Source organism: Callorhinus ursinus, unplaced genomic scaffold (assembly GCF_003265705.2).
Source record: "Callorhinus ursinus isolate GAN/ISIS: 27379988/994484 unplaced genomic scaffold, GSC_fseal_2.0 scaffold34, whole genome shotgun sequence".
NCBI classification, from domain to species: domain Eukaryota; kingdom Metazoa; phylum Chordata; class Mammalia; order Carnivora; family Otariidae; genus Callorhinus; species Callorhinus ursinus.
Window position 1 is genome coordinate 4531167 of NW_027397096.1, and position 19141 is coordinate 4550307.

General features: G+C 37.2%; 1 protein-coding gene across 2 annotated transcripts in view; it reads right to left on the minus strand.

Annotated features, from left to right (window-relative positions):
- Positions 1–19141, minus strand: part of NLK (nemo like kinase) — a 175930-nt gene that overhangs the window by 107184 nt on the left and 49605 nt on the right. The gene's annotated exons all lie outside the window — the stretch shown is intronic.

Below are 19141 nucleotides of genomic sequence, written 5' to 3' on the forward strand. Positions count from 1 at the left end.
ACCTAACAAAACCACCAGAAAAATGGAAGGCTATTAAATCAAGCAGAACTAAAGTGGGATTCAATGGTGCAATAGTTTCAGTAGTGGGAGTTCAGAGAAGGTGACCACAAGAAGACCATAAAATGGATTTAGAATTAGGATAGCATCAGATTGTTCTTAGTTGTTCTTTTGCCACTTAAATCTACCATCCCAGGGAAAAAGAGAGGCTTTCCCGAACCTACAAGTACAGGGTTCCATGTAAAAAGATTTCAAGACTATTACTACTACCTCCTACCAAATAAATGCAAATTACTTCCACATGGATCCTGACTCTGTCCTTGAAAGACTTGCTCTGCTTGTTGTTAGTTTCACTTCACTTCAGGAAAGATGAAATTAACCATCAAAGTCATGAAGGATGAGAAATGTCAAGTTTGTTTGCCAAATAAGTCTATCTGAAAACTATCACAACATCTAATAAAAGTAACTAAAACCTAGCCCCTGCCTTCCATTGATTGGAAAAGTTCCACTATGGTAAAGTAAAAATGTTTATATATAGCAATTTGTTATCAGGTCACACAAATTCCCAGGAGAAACAAACCAGAAAAGAAAAAGAAGCTGCCATGGTCTGAGAAAGAGGCTAGTAAAGTGACTTTACATACTTTTATTCCAAGACCCTATCTCAAAATTCCTGTCTGGGGATGCCTGGGTGGCTCAAATGGTTGGGTGTCTTGCCTTCGGCTCCAGTCATGATCCCAGGGTCCTAGGATCGAGTCCTGTGTCGGGCTCCCCGCTCAGCCAGGAGTCTGCTTCTCCCTCTGCCTGCTGCTCTCCCTGCTTGTACTCTCTGACAAATAAATAAATAAAAACCTTAAAAAAAAAATCCCTGTCTGTTCTTAGAGAATATAGTAGTTTTGGTGAACAATGTAATGCAGTAGACACCAGGCAGGAAACATATTTATCACTAGACAGGGTCAACAGGGAATCTCAAGTTGAACGGGAATTCTGAAGTCTTCCACTAATTTAAGTAGCAACTATGACCAATAAGAAATAGAATGAGGGGGCGCCTGGGTGGCTCAGCTGGTTGAGCGTCTGCCTTTGGCTCGGGTCATGATCCCGGGGGTCCTGGGATCGAGCCCCACATCGAGGAGCTCCCTGCGCCGCGGGGAGCCTGCTTCTCCCTCTCCCACACCCCCACTTGTGTTCCCTCTCTCGCTGTGTCTCTCTGTCAAATGAATGGATAGAATCTTAAAAAAAAAAAAGAAAAGAAAGAAAGAAATAGAATGAGAATAATACAATGTGATAAATGCAGGAGTCAAAAAACTAGCAGGTAAAGTGGTCAGAAAATTCTTCTAAGAGCTTATCAATCTTAAAACTATTTCCCTTGGAACTGTAACCTACAAACCTGCTAAGTTTAAGAATATATTCGTTTTTTGCTTGTTTTCAAGACTATTTATTCAGATATTGGTTTCAAAAGTTTATCACTGACATTAATTTGCTACCACTGTGTGAAACAGATATAATTTAAAATCTAAGCATATTTCCAAATTCATTATCTCAACTTTATTTTTTTTAAAGATTTTATTTATTTGAGAGAGAGAGAGAGAGAGAGAGCACGAGAGGGAAGAGGGTCAGAGAGAGAAGCAGACTCCCTGCTGAGCAGGGAGCCTGATGTGGGACTCGATCCAGGGACTCCAGGATCATGACCTGAGCCGAAAGCAGTGTCTTAACCAACTGAGCCACCCAGGCGCCCCTATTATCTCAACTTTAAATACACATTAAAAAGTCCCTTAATTAAATCTTTAGGACTTCATTTTTATTTTTTTATTTAAAAGATTTTGTTTACAGACATTTTTCCAAAGAAGACATCCAAATGGCCAACAGACACATGAAAAAGTGCTCAACATTGCTCGGCATCAGGGAAATCCAAATCAAAACCTCGATGAGATATCACCTCACACCAGTCAGAATGGGTAAAATTAACAAGTCAGGAAACGACAGATGTTGGCGGGGATGCAGAGAAAGGGGAACCCTCCTACACTGTTGGTGGGAATGCAAGCTGGTGCAACCACTCTGGAAAACAGTATGGAGGTTCCTCAAAAAGTTGAAAAGTTGAAAAACTGAACTACCATACGATCCAGCAATTGCACTACTGGGTATTTACTCCAAAGATACAAATGTAGGGATCCGAAGGGGTACATGCACCCCGATGTTTATAGCAGCAATGTCCACAATAGCCAAACTGTGGAAAGAGCCAAGATGTCCAACGACAGATGAATGGATAAAGAAGATGTGGTGTATATATATACAATGGAATATTATGCAGCCATCAAAAGAAATGAGATCTTGCCATTTGCAACGACGTGGATGGAACTGGAGGGTGTTATGCTGAGTGAAATAAGTCAATCAGAGAAAGACATGTATCATATGACCTCACTGATATGAGGAATTCTTAATCTCAGGAAACAAACTGAGGGTTGCTGGAGTGGGGGTGGGGTGGGAGGGATGAGGTGGCTAGGTGACAGACAATGGGGAGGGTATGTGCTATGGTGAGCGTGTGAATTGTGCAAGGCTGCTGAATCACAGATCTGTACCTCTGAAACAAATAATGCAATATATGTTAAGAAAAAAAAGAAGAAGAAGATAGCATGAAGAGGAGTAAATCGGAGGGGGAGACGAACGATGAGAGACGATGGACTCTGAAAACAAACTGAGGATTCTAGAGGGGAGGGGGGTGGGGGGATGGGTTAGCCTGGTGATGGGTATTAAAGAGGGCACGTTCTGCGTGGAGCAGTGGGTGTTATGCACAAACAATGAATTATGGAACACTACATCACAAACTAATGATGTAATGTATGGTGATTAACATAACAATAAAAAATTTAAAGAAAAAAAATAAAAGATTTTATTTATTTATTTCACAGAGAGAGACAGCGAGGGAGGGAACACAAGCAGGGGGAGTGGGAGAGGGAGAAGCAGGCTTCCCGCCAAGCAGGGAGCCCAATGTGGGGCTCGATCCCAGGACCCTGGGATCATGACCTGAGCGGAAGGCAGACGCTTAACGACTGAGCCACTCAGGTGCCCCAAATCTTTAGGACTGTAAATATACAGTGACTATCTGAAGCAGCTCTTGTTGAACTATTTGGGGGGGGGGAGAGGGGGAGAAAGAGAGAGGGAATCTTTTTTTTTTTAAGATTTTATTTATTTGAGATACAGAGAGAGAGAGAGAGAGAGAGCACGTGAGTGCACGAACCAGGGTGGGGGGCGGGCAGAGGGAGTGGGGAGAAGCAGGCTCTCCATTGAGCAGGGAGCCTGACTTGGGGCTCGATCCCAGGACCCTGGGATCATGACCTGAGCCAAAGGCAGCTGCTTCACCAACTGAGCCCCCCAGGCGCCCGAGAGGGAATCTTAAGCAGGCTCCAAGCTTAGCACTGAGCCCAACGCTGGGCACAATCTCACAACCCTGAGATACGACTTGAGCTGAAATCAAGAGTCAGATGCCTAACTGACTGAGTCACCCATGTGCCCCTGAACTATTTTTAATGTATGGCTGAATACAAACAACTTTCAAAAAAATTTTTTTAACATCAGAAAAGTTCTATAGTTCAGAAAAAGAGGTAAAGCATAATCTTAGAAAGCTGAGTACCCAAAGATTCTAATTCACACTAAAAAGGCATGTGATGCATAATCTCAAAGGTGGCTGGTTTACTAAACTTTCTTTCCTTCCAGAGAGCTACCTACAGGACTCATCCTTGTCACTCTTCTCACACATTTTTAACACTATATAAAGTTGCAAGAAACAGAGTAGGAATCACATATTACAAAATAAAATTCCCTCCACTTCACCATTGCTTAGGATGGAATGGCAACTTCTAAGCTCCCTGATGCTGGACCAGAAGCCAAAAATTCTATTTCCTTCCCAAATGGCAATTCTTAAACATATAGCTTAAAAGTCCTCTAAAAAGTTAGTATAGCACATGAAGGTAGAATCATTTATATCACATTAGAAATATTCTACTTTGTTTTGCAAAGACAGTCTTTTTCAATGTCAAAATCATACTAAAGAGGAAAAAATAGTAATATGAAAAGAGATCCTCAATGATCCCAAACATACCAGAATAAATCTAATAAGGGATGAAGGACAGATAGGTAATAGATGAATATAGATATATAAAAATGTAACATTTTACTGAAAAATACAAAACATAACTTGAATAAACAGAATTAACCACATTCCTGAAAGAGAAGGGGGTGACAGACTTTATCTTCCAAAAACGGCCACCAATTCCACATTACCAATGAAGTCTTCAAAACCTCTCCATTCCCCTCATGAGAGATGGGCCCTATCTTCTTCCCTTGAATCTGAGGGAAGCTTGTGACAAATGTTACTCAAATGCTGAAATTCTTCCAAACATAAGCCAATCAAACAAAACTCTCTTCTGACCCTTGGAGCTGAGCTACCATGTAAGAAAGAGGTCTGGTTCTCCTGTAGCCACCATGCTAAAGTGACTACACAGATAACCTGAGGAGCCCTAGCTGCTGTAGCCTAGCCACCATTTATGTTGAGGAAGGAAGCTTTCAGGTGATTCCAACTTTCAGCCTTAGAGCTGTCAGGGCTGATACCCAATGAAGCAGCAACTAACTATCCCCACTGAATCAGACTGCAGATTCATAAAGCATGTTGTTTTTAGCTCTAAATTCTCAACTGGCATTACACAGCCATAATTAAGTGGGAAAATATTATTAGCATGTAAATTACTGATTCATCTGTAAATTTAACAAAATTACAATTAACACTAACAAAATTTAAGAAAATCTGATAAAATGACTCTGTGGGGCTCATAATGCACTACATATAACAACCATGCCATAAATGAGGAGATGTTATAATGTTGCAAAATTCTAATATTTTGTTAGAAGTAGTACATTACTAATTGTAGGTGAGCTATGAAAAGATAAGAATGTATTCTGCTATCCCTGGTGCAACTACTAAAAACATAATGCAAATAAGTATGGCCAAAAAGGCAAAAGGAAAATTGAAACAGAATTCTAAAAATATAGTTCAAATGATCCCAAAGTGAAGGGGCAGGCAAAAAGGAGCATAAAAACAAAAAAACAAGAGATAGAAAACAAATAATAAAATGGTAAACCCAAACCTTACCATATCACTAATTACATTAAACATTAAGGAACTAAAAATCCAATTACAACACAGACTGTCAATATGGATAATAAAACAACACCCAACTATATGCTGTCTGTAGAGACACAGTTTAACCACCAAGACACATTAAAAGTAAATGAATGAAAAAGGATATACCATACCACTTCTATAAGCATAACAAGTCTGGAGTGGTTATATTAATATTAGATAAAATAGATTTCAAGACAAAATTTATATAGGATATAAAGAGAGACATTTTATATACATTAAAGGGCATTTCATCAGGGGACATAACAATCCGAAGTGTGCATGTGCCTAATAACATAGCTTCAAAATAAACAAAGCTAAATTTACAGAACTAAAAAGGGAAGTAGACAACTCCACAATTATAGTTGTGATTTTAACCTCTCATTAATTGGCAGAAGAGCTAAACAAAACATCAAATAAGACATATCTGGGGATGCCCGGGTGGCTCAGTTGGTTGAGCATCTGACTCTTGGTTTCAGCTCAGGCCATGATATCAGGGTTGTGAGATCCAGTCCCATATCAGGCTCCGAGCTCAGCGCAGAATCTGCTTGAGATTCTCTCTCCCTCTCCCTCTGCCCCTCCACTCACTCGCCCTCACTCAAGCACAAGTACACACACACACTCACTCTCTCTCCCAATTAAAAAAAAAAAAAAAAAGCATATCTGGCCTTTCCTTAATTGGTATTTATAGAACATCACACCTAACAACAGCAGAAAAAAATATTCTTTTCAAGAGCACAGGCTATGTTTACCAGGACAGACCATATTCTGAGCTGTGAAATAAGTTTCAATAACCTCAAGAAGAGGGATGCCTGGGTGGCTCAGTCAGTTATGCATCTGCCTTCTGCTCAGGTTATGATCCCAGGGTCCTGGGATCGAGTGCCGCATCAGGCTCCTTGCTCAGTGGGGAGCCTGCTGCTCCCCCTGCTTGTGTGCACATGCTTGCTCTCTCTGACAAATAAATAAAATCTTTAAAAATAAATAAATAAATTTAAAAAGATTAGAATCATATAAAAAATATTCTTTGGCCACAATGGAATTAAATTAGAAATCTTTAACACTAAGATCAAGAGAAAAACACAAATATTTGGAAATTAATATACTTCTAAATAATCAACAAGTCAAAGAAGAAATCACAAGAGAAATTTGAAAATATTTTGAACTGAAGAATAATGAAAATACCACAGAGCAAAATTTGGTATGTAGTTAAAAGAGTATTTACAGGTAAATTAGTAGCTTTAAATGACTGTGTTAGAAAAAGAAATCAAACTCAATAACCTGAATTTTCACCTTAAGAAGCGATACCTGGGTGGCTCAGTTGGTTAAGCATCTGACTTGTGATTCCGGCTCAAGTCATGATCTCATTGGGTGGTGAGATGAAGCCCCACGATGGGCTCCTTGCTCAGGGAGAAGTCTGCTTGAGATTCTCTCCCTCTCCCTCTGCTTCTCCCCCAACTCACGCGTGAGTGCATGTGCACATGCCCTCGCGCTCTCAAATAAACAAATAAATAAATAGGTCTTTTAAAAAGCTAGGAAAAGGGGTGCCTGGGTGGCTCAGTTGGTTAAGCGGCTGCCTTTGGCTCAGGTCATGATCCCAAGCTCCTGGGACTGAGCCCCACATCAGGCTCCCTGCTTGGCAGGGAGCCTGCTTCTCCCTCTCCCACTCCCCCTGCTTGTGTTATCTCGCTGTCAAATAAATAAATAAATTCTTTTAAAAAGGCTAGAAAAGGAATAGCAAATGAAATCTAAAATAAACAGGAAGAAAAGAATTAAGAACTAAAATTAATTAAAGAACAAAAGGTGGTTCTTTAAAAAGACTGATAAAATTACTAGTCCTCTAGCAATACTGATCAAGGGAGAAAAAAAGGAAGAGTAAAAGAGGCCAAAATTTATCAGTATCAAGAATGAATAAGGGCATATCACTACAGATCCTGTAGCTATTAAAAGTGTAAGGGAGGGACACCTGGGTGGCTCAGCCAGTTAAGCCTCTGCCTTCGGCTCAGGTCATGATCCCGGGGTCCTGGGATCGAGTCCTGCATCAGCTCCTTGCTCAGCGGGGAGCCTGCTTTTCCCTCTGCCTGCCGCTCCCCCTGCTTGTGCTCTCTCTCACTGACAAATAAATAAGTAAAATCTTTAAAAAAAAAAAAAGTGTAAGGGAATATTATAAAAACTTTTATACTCATAAATTTAGCAATTAGCAAATTCCTTGAAAGACAGAAATGACCAAAAGTGACCCAAAAAGAAAGAGTTAACCCAAATAACCCTATATCAATTAAAGAAATTGCATTCATAATTTAAAAATTTCCCTTAAGGAAAACTGAAGACACAGATGGCTTCCCTGGTTTAGTCTATCAAATGTTCAAGAAAATAACAAAATCAATTCTATAAATTTTCAGAAAATAAAGAGGGGAACAACACTTAATTTATTTTATAAGGTCAGTATTGTCTTAATATCAAAGCAGATACAGATACCATACGAAAAGACAATTATAGATCAATGTCCCTCAAGAACATAACATAAATTGCAAAAATCCTAAACAAAATATTAGCAAATTGAATCCAATGGTATATACAGAGGAAAATTCATCACAATCAAGTGGGGCTTAATGTGGGAATGCAGGGTTGGTTTAACTTCTGAAAATCAAAGCAATTTACCATACTGGAATAAAAGAGAAAATGAACACAATCATTTGAATAAATGCAGAAAAGGCATATGACAAAATTCAATACTCTTTTCATGATTAAAGGCAGGTAACTTCCTCAACCAGATGAAAACTGACAGCTAAAATCATACTCAATGATGAAAGTCTTTGTGTTTTCGAGGATCAGAAATGAGGCAAGGATGTCCACTCTCACTACTTCTATTTAACAGTATATTGGGGTACCTAGCTAACACAATAAGAGGAAAAATAAATAAAAGGCATATGGGTGAAAATTTAAGAAAAACTGTCCTCATTGACAGATGACATGATCATGCATGTAGCAAACTCTAAGGAACCTTCAACAAAACTACTAGAATTAATAAGTTAATGTAGCAAAGTTCCAGGATATAAGGTTAATATACAAAATTCAAGTGTATCTCTATATACTAGCCATGAACAGTTACCCGATAAAAATTTTAAAAACCCAATTTACAATAAAATAGAATGAAAAAATAATATACTTAAGAATAAATTTAATGAAAGACATGTGAGATCTCTACACTGAGAACTACAAAATGTTGCAAAGAGAAATTAGAGACAACCTAAATAAAGAGAAATACCATGCCCATGGTTTCATGTTCACTGGCTTCAAAGACTTAATATTGTTCAAATAGCAAACCTTCCAAAATTTATCTTTAGAGGGCGCCTAGATGGCTCAGTCAGTTAAGCAACTGACTCTTGGTTTCAGCTCAGGTCATGATCTCAGGGTCCTGAGATACGGCTCTGTGTCAGTCTCCACACTTAGTGTGGAGTCTGCTTGTCCCTCTCCCTCTGCTCCTTCCCCCGATTGTGAGCTCTTTTCCTCTCATAAATAAAAAAAAATAAAAAACAAATCTTTAAAAAAAATTTATCTTTAGAATCAGTACAATATCAACCAAACAACTGATTTAAAAATTCATATGGAAAGACAGAAGATCTAGAATATGCAAAACAGTTTTGAAGAACAAAGCTGAAGGATTTACACTACCTGATTTCAGGACTTATTACAAAGTTACAGAAATCAAGATGGTGTGGTATTGGCATAATGATAGACAGACAGACATAAAACAAGACAGTCGAGTCCAAAAATAGACCCAAACTTACATGTCAACTGATTTTGAACAAAGGAGCCAAGGTAATAGAGTGAAAGTTTTTTTTTCAACCGGTGATCCTGGAACAATGAGATAACCACATGGAGAACAACAAATCATGATGCATATCTCTCACTATAGACACAATTAATTCAAAGTTGATCACAGACCTAAATGTAACAGCAAAAACTATTAACTTTCAGGAAAGAAAAATAGAAAATTTTTGTGACTTTGGGTTAGGCAAAGATTTCTTAGGATACAAAGAAGCACAAGCTATGAAAGGAAAAAAAAAGATGAAATGGACTCCATCAAGATTAAGAACTTTTGCTCTTCCAAAGAAACTATTAAGAAAATGAAAAGGCAAGCCATCAAATGGGAGAAAATATTTTTTAAAACAACAAAAGACTTGTATCCATAATACATATCTCTCCTTCAACTCAACAGTAAGAAGACTAATAATCCAATTAAAGATGGGCAAAAGATCTGCACACTTTAAAAAAGAAGGTATGCCGGGGTGCCTGGGTTGCTCAGTCGTTAAGCGGCTGCCTTCGGCTCAGGTCATTATCCCAGTGTCTTGGGATCGAGTCCCGCGTTGGGCTCCCTGCTCGGCAGGAAGCCTGCTTCTCCCTCTCCCACTCCCCCTGCTTGTGTTCCCTCTCTCGCTGTGTCTCTCTGTCAAAAAATAAATAAAATCTTTAAAAATAAATAATAAATAAATAAATAAATAAATAAATAAGAAGATATGCCGATAGAGAATGAGCCCATGAAAAGATAATCAAAGAAATGCAAATTAAAACTACAGTGACATTCCACTACACACCCACTAGAATGGCTAGCATTTAAAAAGAGTGACATTTTTGGTCCTAATCACACTATATTGTAATTATGAGTATTTCTCTATTTGGATAAAATGTAAGCTCTAGAGGGAAAAAAAACCTGACAATTGGTAGTGAGGATGTGGAGCAACTTGAACTCTCATATATTGCTGGTGGGAATGTAAGTGTACAGACACTCTGGAAAACAGTATGGCAGTATCTTATAAGTATATACTTCACATGTGACCTAGCAATTCCATTTCTGGGTGTTTATCCAACAGCTATGAAAAATATATATCCATGTAAAGACTTGTACACAGAAGTTCATAGCAGCATGTTTCATATAATAGCCAAAAATGTGCAATCCAAATGCCCATCAGTTTGAATACACTTTAGCGCATCCATGTTATAGAACACAATACTACAAACAAATGAAATAATATTAAACAAAACAATGTGGATGAATCTCAAAACATTATGCTAAAAGAAGCCAAACACAAAAGACCATGTACTCTATGATTCCATTTGTTTGAAACTCTAGAAAAGACGAAACTACAGTGACAGAAAGCAGATCAATGGTTGCCTGGGGTTACAGATGGGGACTGATGGTAAAGGCATGGGAAAAAACTTCTTAGGATTAGAGACCTATAGAGATCTATGTCTTGACTGTGGTGGTGGTTGCACAATTATATATAATTACAAAAATTCATCAAACTGTGTAATTAAAATGAATGAATTTTATTGTATGTAAATATAACTTTATTTTTTTTTAAGATTTTACCCATTTATTTGAGAGAGAGCATGAGAGAGCCAGAGAGAGAGCACAAGCAGAGAGGAGGGGCAGAGCAGAGGCAGATTCCCCACTAAGCAGGGAGCCCGACATGGGGCTCGATCCCAAGACTCGGAGATCATGACCTGAGCAGAAGGCAGATGCTTACCAACTGAGCCACCCAGGCGCCCCAATATAACTTTAATAAAAAAAATAAAAACAGAGGCAATGGTGCTCTACTTCACCAATAAAAGAAATGACATTAATACTGAAACCATGAGCTATATTGTTTTTTTCTCCATAGACTTAGCAAAAATTACACTACTGATAAAAGGTGCTAATTATACATTTCTTTAATCTGGCCTTGTATACCTAAACTCTTGAAAGATGAGTGAACTTTTTGACCCAGCAATTCTATTTCCAGGAATTTTCTCTACAGAAATAATCAGACTAAGTAAGACTATATACAAAAATGGTATTGGAAAGCTTCTCATAATGGTGAAAAGTAATTAGGAAAAAAGCCCTACATGTCTAACAATAGGTGATTGGTTAAATAATGAAATGTCCATCCAATTAAAATGATTGAACAATATACATTTGTCTTTTAAAAAAATTTTATTTAAATTCAATTTAGTTAACATATAGTATATTATTAGTTTCAGGGGTAGAATTTAGTGATTCATTAGTTGCAAACATGTGTCCTTACTGATGTATGAAGATGTACTTAATGTTGGTATTTTTCCCCTTTAATGTATTCTATGTCAGTACCTTTCACTTGTACGAGTTATGATACAAACAATAACTAATAACTACCATAAGTTAGATTTCTATCATTAGAAGAAAAAGAATTAATCACTCCTGCCCTGTTTTACACCACTTTGGCATATGATGCTATATTTTCTGTTTAATTCTTATGATGACTAAAGAAAAAAATAATAATCTTTGGACTCACTATTACCACAAAATAGTATTATCACAAAAGATCTGACATGAGCAACTATTTCATTTCAAAAGAGCTCTGACCCACAAATTTAATTAGTTATTTTAATAATCTACTGACAGTCTGCTCTGTGATAAAGGAGTAACAGAAGGTTCTAGTATATACTTTCTAGGTATTATTTGGGCCTTGGTTCCTTATCTATAAAAGGAAAATGGTTGGGTGTGGGATTAGGTCATTTCTAGTTCTAAGGAAGAGTAATCTATTAAAAATCTGTCAACACTTTCAAAAATTATAGAACTGGCAAATGCAAAGTGCCAAGAAATAAACTTTTGTCAACGAGTCTGGTATACCTTATAAATATTCACTTTCAAAAAAAGAACTAGGATCCTTATTAAATTTTGGTGAATTCAAACTTAGGGAACATTCACTATAACATAAAATGGAAATTCAATCTGTCAAGGAGACTTAACAAAGGCCGGAATTACAACTGAAAAGTGATATATCCTCAATGGTTTCCTAGTTGCTAAAATTTAAAGTCAATTATCTTACTTGAAGACAGTGAAAATGTATGAGCATCTATCATAACCACATCAGCATCAGGTAAAAAGATGTCTAACAGTCCCACAACTACAGGTAATTTCAAACAGGAAAGAATAGTTATTCAAGGCTAATAATTTATGGTGCCTACTTTAAAATAATAATGTTTCCGAATCCAACTGGGTTCATATATTCAAATCAAGTAAGGATAATCCATTTATAAAAATGAAATACAACTTGCTTCTCCACCCAACAGTACCAAGTCTTAACAAATTTACCCTGCAATTAAGCATATCTTAATTCAAAGAGAGTAAATAACCTATGTAAAATGCTTGCAAACTTGACTGTAAAGAAAGAAGATTTGAGTTTTACTTGTTTAATGCCAAATCAAAGAAAATAAGTTAAATATAGGGGCATCTGGGTGGCTCAGTTTGTTAACTGTCTACCTTCGGCTCAGGTCATGATCTCGGGGTCGTGGGATCAAGTCCCGTGTTGGGCTCCATGTCTGCTTCTCCCTCTGCCCCTGTCCCCTCTCTCTCAAATAAATCTTAAAAAAAAAAAAAAGTTAAATACATACACACCCGAAATATAACTCATTTATTAAACCTTAGGAGAATAGCCAATTTTTCGTAATCAAGTAAGTATTTTGCTATCTGAACATTCTTCTGTGCAGTTGTCTTCAGAAGCTACACAATGAAAATAACTTGTAGTATGGTCCTCGTACCTTGGTGCCTCGTTTTTAAGTTAAATTATAACCCAAACCAAACTGAAATACAATCAGTTGGCCCAAGCAAAATTGCATTAGATGGGAAAATGAAACTACCATAAATTCTGACTGGAGATGGTGGGGATGAGATGTGGTGCTGCAACATACAAGACACAGCCAGACCAAACAAAGCCTGAAACAAGGGAAAGGCTCCATCCTACTGCTGTTTAGACCCCACAGTGTCTCACTTATGTATTCTACAGGGCAACTGCTGGGAGAAGAATGCACCTCTTATTTTCTAGCAGAAAAGGAAATGATTCTTTATCTGCCAATAGTAAGAGACTTCTTAAACAGTTTCCCTGACCCTGTTTCCCTCAGTGATTTGTAAAAGTACATTTTCATTAGGGTTTCATTTCTTTACTGAAGAAAATGAAAATGTTTCAATATTCTCCTTTCTTTTCTCTCTGCTGTTTGGAAATTGGAAGTGGGAATGGGGAACTAGAGAAGTGTCTTCAAGATCTACATAGGCTTTTTACTAATTTATATCAATAGCCAATTGAAAGTTTCTCTTTTGAAGCCCAAGTGTCAGAATTCCAATATTAAAGTTCAGATGATCTTCTCAGTCCAAATGCAATGATTGACAGACATTTTCTCTTCCTTCAATACTCCTTTGATTATATCCCCTTAGGTCTAGAGATCTAAGGCTATACTGCAGGATTTAAAATATATAAGAACATTACATTTTCAAAAACTCAAGTCTATACCAACTGAGTCACAATAATAACAGTTCTATAAAGTTTTGTTCAGCCTGCATTTTCTAGGTTTAATTATGTAAATTACACAAGTAAACTATGTTGTACTTTTGTCTCATGTGTAAAATTATAATTTTACATAGTAGAGAATCAAAGACTTATGCATTTTATCATCTTCTTCAAAAACTAATTCCTATTTTTAGTAAGTCAGAATAAGTCCAGAATGCTGTTTAGATACTTCTGTAATCAGTTAAGTAGCTATCATTCTTTTCCAACTTTTTCAAAAGTATATTCTATTTTTTTTTTAAGATTTTATTTATTTGACAGAGAATGACAGAGTAAGAGAGGGAACACAACAGGGGGAGTGGGAGAGGGAGAGAAAAGCCTCCCGCTGAGCAGGGAGCCCAATGCGGGGCTCCATCCCAGGACCCTGGGATCATGACCTGAGCAGAAGGCAGACGCTTAACAAATGAGCCACCCAGGCGCCCCTCAAAAGTATATTCTTGACTTATAAAAGAATGTTAGTGCTGACAATGTCTTGAATATCACTATTCAATAAGTAAGGCATCATTGTAAATGTGCAATTATACTTCACTCATGAGAGAGACCTGGATGGAGAAACATGGGAAATTTTGGAAAAGTTACATTCTCCATTCTGGTTTTCTGATTTTAAGACAAGTTCAACAGTTAGAACACACAACCAAGAAAAGAGGACAGGAACATACTTGGGGGAAAGATAACTTTTCTATTTTAGAAAATCCTAGAACATGCCATCTAGGTACACTACCTTTTTTTTTTTTTTTAAGATTTTATTTATTTATTTATTTGACAGAGACGGAACACAAGCCGGGGGAGTGGGAAAGGGAGAAGAAGACCTCCCATGGAGCAGGGAGCCCAATGCGGGCCTCGATCCCAGGACCCTGGGATCATGACCTGAGTGGAAGGCAGACGCTTAATGACTGAACCACCCAGGCACCCCCTAGCTACACTACAGATTTAATTTTTGAATGTAACTTTAAGGACTGATGCAATGGGGGGAGTGCCTAATGAATAATCACTTCAACTATATTTATTTTAATCATAGAAAATTTGGAATCATATGATACTTCACATGCTGACCAAGAAAGTGAACTTTAGGGGCACCTGTGTGGCTTAATCGGTTAAGCCTCTGAGTCTTGGTTTCAGCTCAGGTCATGATCTCATGGTCGTGAGATCGAGCCCCACACCTGGCTTTGTGCTTAGTGTGGAACCTGCTTAAGATTCTCTCTCTCCCTCTACCTCAGCCCCCCCCCCGCCTCAGTTCACACACACATGCTCTCGCTCTCTAAAAAGAAGAAGAAGAAGAAGAAGAAGAAGAAGAGCTGTAAGAATGTTTGTTGAGCTTGTCTCGGCCATGTGGAAAAAATAATTCAAGAAAATAAACACAATTTGCAGAGATAGAGAAAGCAGACAAGAATACAAGATAATATTCAAGTCTTACATTTCACATATACATAAGGCTGGTTCTACTTTTATCTTGAAGTCCAGTTATGTGAGCCAACAACTCTTTTTTGCTAGTTTGAGTTGAACTTTTATAATCCAAGAAACCCAGCTCATATACCAACCTTTACTAGATGCTCATTTTCATCTGTGTAAAAATATTACCTTTTGTATCTCCCTCCCTTCCCATATCATAAACATTATAATTTGCTCAAGATGCCTAGGTGGCTCAGATGGTCTGCCTTCAGCCCAGGTCATGATCCTAGGGTCCTGGGATCGAGTCCCGCATCGGGTTCCCTGCTCAGCAGGGGAGTCTGCTTCTCCCTCTCCCTCTGCCCTTGATCGTGTGCTCTCGCTCTCAAATAAATAAATTAAAAAGAAAAAAACAGCTTTAATTTGCTCCTCAAGCATACCCCTAGGAGATGGCACTGTTTAAAACAATCCTTTTCAGACATTTAATCTTTCATCACTGACCTTACATTATATGCTACCATGGACACAAATCAGTAGCTCCTTTATCAAGAACTCCCCTCATCTCTACCAACACTACTTCCCTTCCCTGGTATGCAAGCCTTGAACTTGGCCACCAAAGGACAAGTGGTCATAGCTGGGTTAATAATGCACCTTTTATAAATATATCCATGATAGTCATTTCAAAGGTGCAAAAAAGAAAGGCAGCCTTATTGAAATGTGTTCCTGCTTTTAAGGTTCTTAGGACAGAAACAATCTAACATCAACTTTCAAGCTACTTGGATTTGAAACTATGTTTGGTTTTGTTTTGGTGGTGTTTCTGCTCAGAAATCTGAAGAAAGAATCTAACCATTCCCTATATAGCAAATCCTAAGGAAGCTGTGAAAAATTATAGCCTTTTCAGAGAGTTTAATTTCACCACACATAAACAAAAATAAATCATTTTGCTTGTTCAGAAGTTATTAAGTATCATCTGATGAGAATATAACTGCTACTGCCCAAACTTGCAAATCTATCATATTCTAGTAAAAGATTACCGCTCCTTTCTGCTATCCTGGTTACTCAGCAATAGCCATTTTTTGCAATCTTTCTTGTCATTCTCTTTTTAGAGATGTTGGGTTGAAATTCTAATGTGTTCTAATGCAGACCATATCCTGACTTAGGCGGTCTAACAGCTGAATAAAGCCTGACACAGTGTTCATCAATTATTAACACTAGCAGAAACCATTAGAGTCTAGTACAACATCAATAAATTAGCTGAACAAATGAAATAAATGAATAGTGAGAGCCTTTGATGTGCAATTTTCACGGGAAAGATTGTTACCTTCATTTTTCAAAAAGGAAAACGGATACATGGAGAAGTTAACAAATTTGCCTTGGGTCACAGAGAATAAATGGCAGAACTGGGACTGGATTAAAGTCGGCTGGACTCTATAGTATGTGTTCTTTTTTCTATACCAGGCTGCTCTCTCTGAACTCCGAAGTTCTATGAAGCAGCAATTACAAAGCTGTCCCTTTATACCTTCTAAGGACCCCTTTGACCACAATTACACTTCACAGAATTCTCCTTTTTCTTATTTTTTATTATAAATAGCTCCTTTTGGGCATGCCTATGGAGTAAGTTAAGGGGAATATGCAGTGAGGACATGGAGGGAGAATTAATGGGGACCGCCCACAAAAGTTCTACTTTTAGAAATGCTATTCTATTATATATAGATCAGCCTACTTTAGGAGTGCTCAATTTTGGTTTCATTAAGTATGTATGTATTTCAGAGCCAGAACTATATTTAAGAAACCCATTGTATATTTTTCCAGCATCTGGTCACAAGAATATTTCAAAGAAACCAAAGTCCTTTGTTTCATTAATATATGTTCCCTCCTCCCCCAACTCCCTTCCCAGTCAGTTATTGTTCATTAGTTGGGAGACAGCATTTCTCAGAAATCTGGTTAAAGAAAACTTTAAAAATACAACAAAAATTACAAATATAACAAAAACCATTTAGTTTCTCAGCTGTTTCTATGCAAGGAAAGGACAGTCTGTTTCCTTTCACCTTTATCTCCATGCCACTTGTTACACAGTAGGTGTTCGTTGAAAGGGAGGGCTTTACTAATATAAACCAGGCTAGAAAACAAGTTTTATAAAATACTGCTCACTGAGCTCTAAGATGGAGTAACCTTAATAAAAGTAAGAGATATCCTAAAATAGTGTTCCAAAAATATGTACGTAATTAATGGGAACAGAAAATTCCTTGCAAACTAAGGCTTCCTCCAAAAAGGATAAGTATCACACAAATGGAAGAATTACTAAATGGAGTGATAAAAATGTTCTAGATCTGTTATGTGTTGTAAAGAAACGTGTCTATCCATAAGTTTTCTGAAACTGTTAACATGTTAAATGTTGCATTTCAATGATCTAAAGTCTTTTTGAAGACAAAAATGTTGACAAGCCTACCCAGTCTCTTACCCTCTATTCTCCTCCCTTCCTTTTTTTGTGTTTTCCCAAGCTATGAGCAATACATCAATCTTAATGTATTAAGACCAGAAGCATGACACCATAGAAAAGTTGGTCCTGACAGAGAGACATTTTACTTTTGAAATGAGAAGGAAAAGCTGCTGTGCAGGTGCTACATGTCACCAATCCAAAGAGGTTTTGCTCTTTGGCAGCACATTTAAGAAAATCTTGTTTCTTGTTAGTTATGATGATTTCTAGGTCTTTCTTGTTCAACAAGGAGCGCCTACTTGCCAACATTTCAAAAAATGATAAAATGACATTCAGGACACAGAAGACAGGCTAGTTGTCAAAAGAGAAAAGAAATCCGATGCCAGCATGACAAAGTCCTTTTATTTTGGAAGATATATAACAACCACATTACTAAAAATGAAGCTGAGAAGGGGACATTACCCAGTATGAACTGTTTTACTTGGATTAAATGCCATAAAACTTGCAATGTGTCTTCTGGGATACCTCAAAGTAAAATCAACAAGAGTTTCCTACAGGAAAAGGAATGGTCTCACAGAATGGAGCGTCTCATTTTATAGAGTACTATGAAAATTTTGGTCTACGTTTTAAAGGAGACTATTAGAAAACAGGCCTACATCTATGGGAGTAACTTATTTAGCAGATTACTGAAATGTAACTAACCATGTGGATAAGATTTATGTAGGAGCAGTTACCATACATTTAATAAAATGAAGCCACAGAAGCTATAATAACTATACAGACCTTTGTTCAAACCAGTGAGAATGTATTTCAGACACATATGTAAACACAGAAATTAGACACTGATGCACTCATTGCCCAGATAAAATGTTTGCCATTTCTGCTTCAGAGACCTTCTGTTAAGACATTAAATGCTATAGGCGCATCAGAAGATTGCCTGTCTCTCAATTTTTCCCTCCCTAGAGTTAACCATTATCTCGACTCTAGTGTTTGATACATAAGACTATATCCATAAAAACATATATGATTATTGTTTTAAAAATTTACATAAATGGAATCACACTGGCCTAAACTTTTACCTATAACTTGCTTTTCCCCACAGTTGACCTTGTTTTTAAAATGTATCCGTGTTGATCCATCTAGAGCTAGTGCATTCATTTTACGTGTAGCATAATATTCCACTATATGAAAAACCAATAAACCCAAAGATCCAAGAAATTCACTGAACCCCAAGCAGAAGAAACATGAAGACAATTATACCAAGACGCATCATAACCAAAATGGTTAAAATGGGGATGGAAGGTGGGAAAACTGAATGAAGGTGGTAAAAAAGTACAAACTTTCAGTTTTAAATAAGTACTGGGGATGTATAACATGATGACTATAGTTAACATTGCTGTATGGTATATTAGAATTTAAGACCAAATACATTATAAACAGAAGAACAAAGATAAGGATTATAGCATATTTCTTACTGAAAACAATGCAATCTAGAAGACAATAGAGTAACATCTTTATAAGTATTTAAATGAAAAAACTGTCTCCCTAGAATTCCATATCCAACAAAAATAATTTTCAAAACTGAACATGAAATAGGCTTTTTCAGATATGCAAAAACTGAAATTATTTATCACCAGCAGACGTGTATTTTAAGTGGTAAAGAAACCTGTAAGGAGAAGGAAAGGGATACCAGATGAAAACTTGGATTTGCACAAAGGAATGAAGAGCACAGGCATAATAACACAGGTAAAGACTTTTTATTACTTAAATCTCCTTGAAAGATAATCAACTATC